Raw genomic sequence first — 6,985 nt, forward strand, 5'->3', positions numbered from 1 at the left:
ATGCCTGGAAATTATAGAGACCGGCATTTTTTTTTGTGATACATTTTTTTTGCAAAACAAGAAATGCCGTGTTATACATACAGTTTCAAAGAGCATTTTGATATATTATCTAAAAATGAAAATAAAATCATCTCCCGTCCATCTCGGTGATAGTAACACCATTCATGGAAGTTTGAATATCAATTTTTATTTGCTCCATCTGGGCGCCTTGTCGCGCAAAGTAGGCTGTGCTATTGGGGGCAGGAAGTGTAGTGCTTCCATTCTCTAGGACGAACACAATAGATGACATATGTGGCCTGTCATCTGGGTTCTCCTGCACACACAAGAGTGCTACATGGACACAAAGCAAAACTTCATCCGTTGAACAAGTATCCATGATAGATGAGTCCGGTAAATCAGCAGTCTTCCCTTCCTTCCACATATTCCATGTCTAGAACAAAGTAAAAGACGCTTCAGAAATTCGGTCCACTTCCATTAAAAAAACTCAAGATAAGTCTTGAGCATACTCACATAGACCGTGAGGCTTGGGAAGCCCATGCTTTGACTATAGGAGTTTCTCCTTATACTAGTTACAACCTCCAGTAGTAATACACCGAAACTATAGACATCGGATTTGGTAGAGAAGACGCCTTCCATTGCATACTCAGGAGCCATGTAGCCACTGCTTGATCATTCAAGTACAAGAGTTATTGAATGGGAATTAAATTATTCAATACTAACATGAGTTTTTCCCGTTAGATACTCACTATGTACCGACGACGCGCTGGGTATTTGCATCTTGTTGGTTATCACCGAAGATCCTCGCCATACCGAAATCTGCTATCTTAGGTTTCATCTCTGCATCTAGCAAAACATTTTCAGCCTTGAGATCTCTGTGAATTATAGTTGGTCTTGAATCTCAGTGGAGGTAGAGAAGTCCCCTAGCAACCCCTTTGATTATATTAAACCTTGTTGCCCAATCTAGCATCAACTTTCTTGAATCGTCTGTAAACAGAAGGAATTGCAACAATATGTTACATTGCTGTTTTGAGCTTTTTAAGGGAATTATTTTGTGTTACAAGAATTTGTACCAAAGAGAGTAGTATCTAAGCTCTTGTTTGGTAGATACTCATAGATCAACAACTTCTCATCTCCCTCCCCAAAACATCCAAGAAGAACCAAGTTTCTGTGCTGCAATTTGGCAATTAGAATGACTTCATTCTTGAATTCCTTTGTTCCTTGTTGAGAATCCTTACTTAGCCTCTTGACAGCAACTTCTTGACCACCCAACATCCCCTAGAGTATTTGAAGTTAAAATCTAGATTTAAGTTTGTCACAGCGACCACAAAATATTAATGATTTTAAAAAATAGTAGGAAGTATCAAACGAGTTACCTTGTAAACTTTACCAAAGCCCCCTTGTCCAATCGTACATGTTTCAGAGAAATTGTTCGTTGCTTGGGAGATTTCATCGAATCTGGCAAATGGAAATTCATGTTCATGTGGAGCGTTTCCTTCCCGAAGTTCATAAGATGTACTCATATCGTCGAAGGTTGCATTCTTATGTGTTTTTTTTTTCATTTTTTGTTCTTACCTGCTACCACAATATATAGCCATTAATTCTCTAATAGACAAACCAACATAACAAAAGTAAAAGGTTCTATATAAGAGTCGACACGGAGGTGCCAAACTTTCAATAGACGACAACTGACAGGGAAAGTCAACCTATTATCCTTAATGTAAGTTTTATCAGCCAGGCAGTGGCAAATACTTAGTATATACGGAAAATGAGAGATCAAACAATAACAATATGCTGATGACGCAGCATATAAGATGCACAACACATGTTAGATAAGATAAGTATTCTTCCTAGCCTTCCATCTCACCCCCATTCTTGCTCCCACCATGTTAGCACAAAATCAGTGAGTTGGACGTTCTTTCCTGATTCTTGTGGATGTTGAGTCTAGTTTCTCTAGCACTGTACTCCCATCTTATTTCATAGCAGATTGTCCATTATCCTTACAGTGGTTGCCACTCATGCTGGTTAAACAATGCTTAAAATCACCTAAGCGGTTATTTGCTCATTTTTTTCGTTGATTCAAGTATCTTCTAGCGCAAGAGTAGAGTACAATAATACATACGAATTGTAAGATCAGGTAATCAAATGCACTATCTGAGTGTGATTGTCTATGTGTTGAAAAGTACCTTTCAGTTTTATCCATGCCAACCAAATGCTTATAAGTACCAAAACACCACTTCCTAGAACTGACAGTACAATTTTCACCGCATTCTTCTTTGTCCTTATACCTGCGATAAATACATAGAATAAAAAGACAAACCATGCAAGCACAATACTTGAGTGAACTAGTGCAGGGAAATATTTGGTATCATTTGCTGCATCCAAGCCTGCAAGCCGGAGATAGAGTGTGTCAGTGGCAACCAAAAGGTCCGCGCCAAAATTGCCCGTGTCAACCAACTCCCCTGTCCATAACAAACACCTTGTCACATCTCCTCCGGACCTGCTGCTGCTCAGGTTGGCGCACGCATATGGTACACAGGAGCAGTTGCGGCCGCACTCTATCGCACAGTCCTCACACGTGCTTTTGTTCCCGCCAACTAGCATAAACCTGTCCGGTGACTTCATCGCCGGCAAGGCCAAGAAGCTATCATTACAGCCAAGCAGCGGCTCCTTGCGCTTGCATCCCGCCGAGAACCTTCCACCGGTCCACTCATCTATGCTTACCGGCTCAAAGCCATTGAGGCACTTACAAGTAGGGACCGCCGTCGCATCGCAGTAGCCGTAGATGTTGCACCCTGAAAATGGCCACTTCCAGAGGACGGACCACTCTGATGTCTTGCTGCTCCAGCTTTGGAGTTGATACTCGCCGAAGTATGTTAGGATGTACCTGGTGTGCGGGGCGCCGTCGGAGAAAGTGTAGGTGAAATAGATCTCCTCTTTGTTGTCCACGACGGCCAGGTAGGTGATGACATCTGCGCTGGCATTATTCCCCTGCTGGTATTGATGTTCGCTTGTCACTTGGTACCCTGTCCATGGAGGGGTACGGACTATCGGCCGTGCCCCGTCGCAGATGAATACTTGGAGGAGTGTGCTTGTATCACCGCCGAAGGAGAATCTCCCCGGCGAGGGGTCACCTGGACCCTTCCAGGATACTAGCCGCTGACTGGCGCCCGTATTGTACCAGATCCGAACCTTCATGCCCGGGAGCAACGTGTCGGTTAGGTGGTCGAAGCTTTGCCACAACATGGTGCCATTTGACGACCGGATGATGAGGTTTCCTGTGTTTAGAAGCACCGCAGACGGGGGAGACGAGCCAGGGGAAGCCGCCATGTTGGTGGTCATCCAAAGGGCACGGCCGTCACCATCAGACAGAACAAGATTGGAGCTGTTGGTGAGGGAGAGCATCGGTTTTGAGTTGTTGGTGGCCGGGGTTTCTCGGTTGGCGACCCACACCACGGTGAGGTCAGGAATGTCGTTGTACCATATACCAAGATACAATTTGGCCGGTGTACTCGTTGAGTTTGAAGGGGAGAAGAAGCCAAAGGCAAAAGAACCGCCGTCGGAGACGATGGTGTTGCCGGGGGAGATTTGCCGGTCTTCCGGCACACACAACGGCAGGATCTCTATGATCAGCACCATGGTGCAGCAGATGAGAGCTGACCGATCCTTTGATTGATTAGGCCAAAAATTCTACTAGTACTTACTAGATAGGTAGGCTATTTAAGCGCTAAGGGAAGTAAGTACGTGAGTCGAGCCTTGGTCTACACGGAAAAACAGCTTTGACGAGTGCAGCATCCAGGTATGTTCTATCGCGGAAGAAGATGATTGAATAATGCAAAGAAGATGATTGAATATTTCAGCTGTCGACGTGGGAGTTGGGTTGGATGGTACCGTCATGGCGAATAGTCAGAACAACCAGTTTATCGGCCAAAACCATATATAGAACAACCAGTTTACCGGCCAAAACCATGTCTGGTAGTCATCGAGCGCAGCGCCATCAGGTCTCTCTTCCTTATCTTCAGCTTACCAAATACTCCCTCCGTTCCTAAATACTTGTCTTTCTAGGCATTTCAAATGAATATCACATACGGATGTATGTAGACATATTTTAGAGTGTAGATTCACTCATTTTACTCCGTATGTAGTCACTTGTTGAAATGCCTAGAAAGACAAGTATTTAGGAACGGAGGGAGTAACCTGCAAGACGAATAGTAGTTTGAAAAAAAGGTCAGCAGCACGGACATCATGCATGGAACGAAATGTATAAGTTAGTAAATAGATGAGTTCAGAACCTTCTCCAGGTAGATTCGTACGTAACATATATAAGTTAGTAAATAGATGAGTTCTAGAAAGCATACGGCCAACCTTTTCCACTTTTGACTACAAGTACATACAAAAATATATTTGGACTGTAAGATTAAAACAATATCACTACATTTGCATTGAACATATTTGCACTATATAAAAAAACAGGAATTTCTAATAGCATATATAGAGATAGTGGTCAAAGATACATATTGGAGACTATATATGCCAACGTCTAAAATAAAATTTATTTGTTAATAGTGGGAGTATAATAATGCATGGTAAGGAAAAAAAAAGGTTCAAGCATATGCTCATTTTCGTTTATCTATTGATAGATCAAGCCTTCTATCCAGATAACCGATCAATAGTTGGATGATTCGTCGAGTGGTTGCACCAAGCCTACCATGGATCACACCGCAGATTCGATGTTGTGTATCTCAGTAATGTGGATTGTTCTTTTGGTGGAAGGCGACCTTCCTATTGACAAAAAGGAATATGCCACTCCATCATCGATCTTGAGGCTCCCAGACATAAGTTCCGAGTACACATCGTGTGATTTTTGCATGTATATGTTAATCTATGTTGATATCTCTCCTAAAATGATTCTACCAAAGTCCACTTCATCATTTGTCATGGTTTTCTAGAAACTCCGGAGTTTGAACCAGACTACCCTTAGACGAACAGAGTTTGAACTCAACTGTGTAACCTTGATAACTTTGTCCTGGTATTTTTCTCCCTAGGTGTTTACTTCATAATTGTAGGTCTGATCGAGGCTGCAGATAGATGGATACTCTTGGATTTTAGTCAATATGGTTGTCTTAACTTTCAACGCCTCCTTAAAAATAATATAATGTTGAATGTCACACACTAACCCCCCTCTCCCCCGCGCCATTCTATCATTAAGTAAGCATGAATTTCCAAGTGAAATCAACATTGTGACTAGATCAGTTCATTCAGAACCTTCTCCAGTTATATTCTTGGTTAAATATAATGATAGCTTGTACTTTTCTTTTGAAATTTTAGACTGCTAACTAAGTGAAAATAACAAAATAAAAAAACATTGGAGGATAACTATCCCCAACCAACTTATGCATGCTCATCATTTTGTTTCTCTACCAGGCAAATACATAATAACAATTATTTCACCTCCCTTGTATCTTCGTCAGAGTAAAACTGTTCTTTTTTGAAATATTTGCCATGATTTTGGTTTTCTCCAGTTTGACGTCCGCTGGGCAAAGTAGGCTGGGCGTTTGGGGACTAGAAGTGTGGTGATTCCATTCTCTAGGATGAACACAGTAGTTGGCATGACGAGCGTGCCATCTGGGTTTTCTCGTACACACATGAGCCCCTCATGCATGGATACAAAGCAAAACTTCACCGGTAATTATGTACCCATAAGGGCTCATTTGGTTGATGGGCTTCCCCCCGGGATCCCTGCGTTTTTCCAGGGCCCGAAACCCACGTGGAGAAGCTAGCCAGGGAAAATGAGTGCGTCATTTGGACGACCCGTTCGACGGGGTGTTCCTGCCCGACCCCTGCTCTTTCCCCGGGAAGAGGTCCCATGCCTGGACACTGGCGGAAAATCTTCCCATCGTTTCCCTCGCACGATCTGAACTCGTCTACCTCTGCTCTCCCTGCCTCGCCCGTTGCCGTCCGTCCCACTCCTCTTCCCCTCCCCTGTACCACCAAATGAGCATCAGCAAGGAGGAGATCTCCCCCATGGAAGACAGGGAATCATATCTGCTCTTGAAAATCCCCTGATGGGATTTAATAACCTGGGCGTTCTCCCCCTGATCACCAAACAAAGCCTAATAGACGAGTCTGCCAACTCCTCTGCCTTTTCTTTTTTCCACATATGCCACAATTAGAACAATAAAACACATCACATTGTTTTTTTTTCCGTTTAGGTTGTCGAACCGCAAATTGTTCAGAAAATTTTGATATAATTTATAAAATTGAAACTTGAGAGAAATCTTGTGTGTACTCACATAAACTGCAAGGCTAGGAAAACTCAAACACAATGAAGCTGTAGATCTCAGACTTGATAACACGACTTCCAGTGCATGCATACTCAGGAGCCACTTAGCCATTGCTTCATCATTTCACTTGCAAGAGGTTGCAAAACGGGAGCTGAATTTGGTCAAAAATTAACATGACGTGTGAGTTCACGAGGTTACTCCCTATGTGCCAACAATGCGTTGGATATTTGCATTTTGCTGGTTATCACCTAAGAAATATTCTATCTTAGGTTTTTCATATTTGCATCTAGAAAAACATTTTCGGCTTTGAGCTACATGTGAGTTATGGTCAACCTTGACTCTTCTTGTAATATATAATTCCCATTGAAACCTATCGTCCAGTCCAGCAACAAAGAAGAATAGTACGTAAGATAAAAGTATTTTGAGTTTTCTAAATAAATTATGGTGCAAAGGTTTTGAGGACACACTATTTAATACTGGATATGGAAGTTGATGATTTTTTGATTCTTGACATGCACCACACACTGTTTTGAGACTAGGCTTACCAACAAGCGGGTGTTTATTTTTTCGAAGCACTTTTTTTTTTGAAAAGGAGGATGACCCCTGGCCTCTGCATATGGAAGATGCACGCAGCCACTTCATTAATTATTCACAAAGACCTTACAAAGTAATACATCAATATGTTTGAAGTCCTCATCTTGACA

The 6,985-nt window shown here is 42.4% G+C and overlaps 1 pseudogene; it reads right to left on the reverse strand.

Moving 5' to 3' along the window:
- Positions 1–127: 127 nt before the first annotated feature.
- On the reverse strand, positions 128–3,636 carry LOC123125383 (putative G-type lectin S-receptor-like serine/threonine-protein kinase At1g61610; annotated as a pseudogene).
- Between the last annotated feature and the right edge of the window lie 3,349 nt (positions 3,637–6,985).

This window comes from Triticum aestivum, chromosome 5D (assembly GCF_018294505.1).
Source record: "Triticum aestivum cultivar Chinese Spring chromosome 5D, IWGSC CS RefSeq v2.1, whole genome shotgun sequence".
Taxonomy (NCBI): Eukaryota; Viridiplantae; Streptophyta; class Magnoliopsida; order Poales; family Poaceae; genus Triticum; species Triticum aestivum.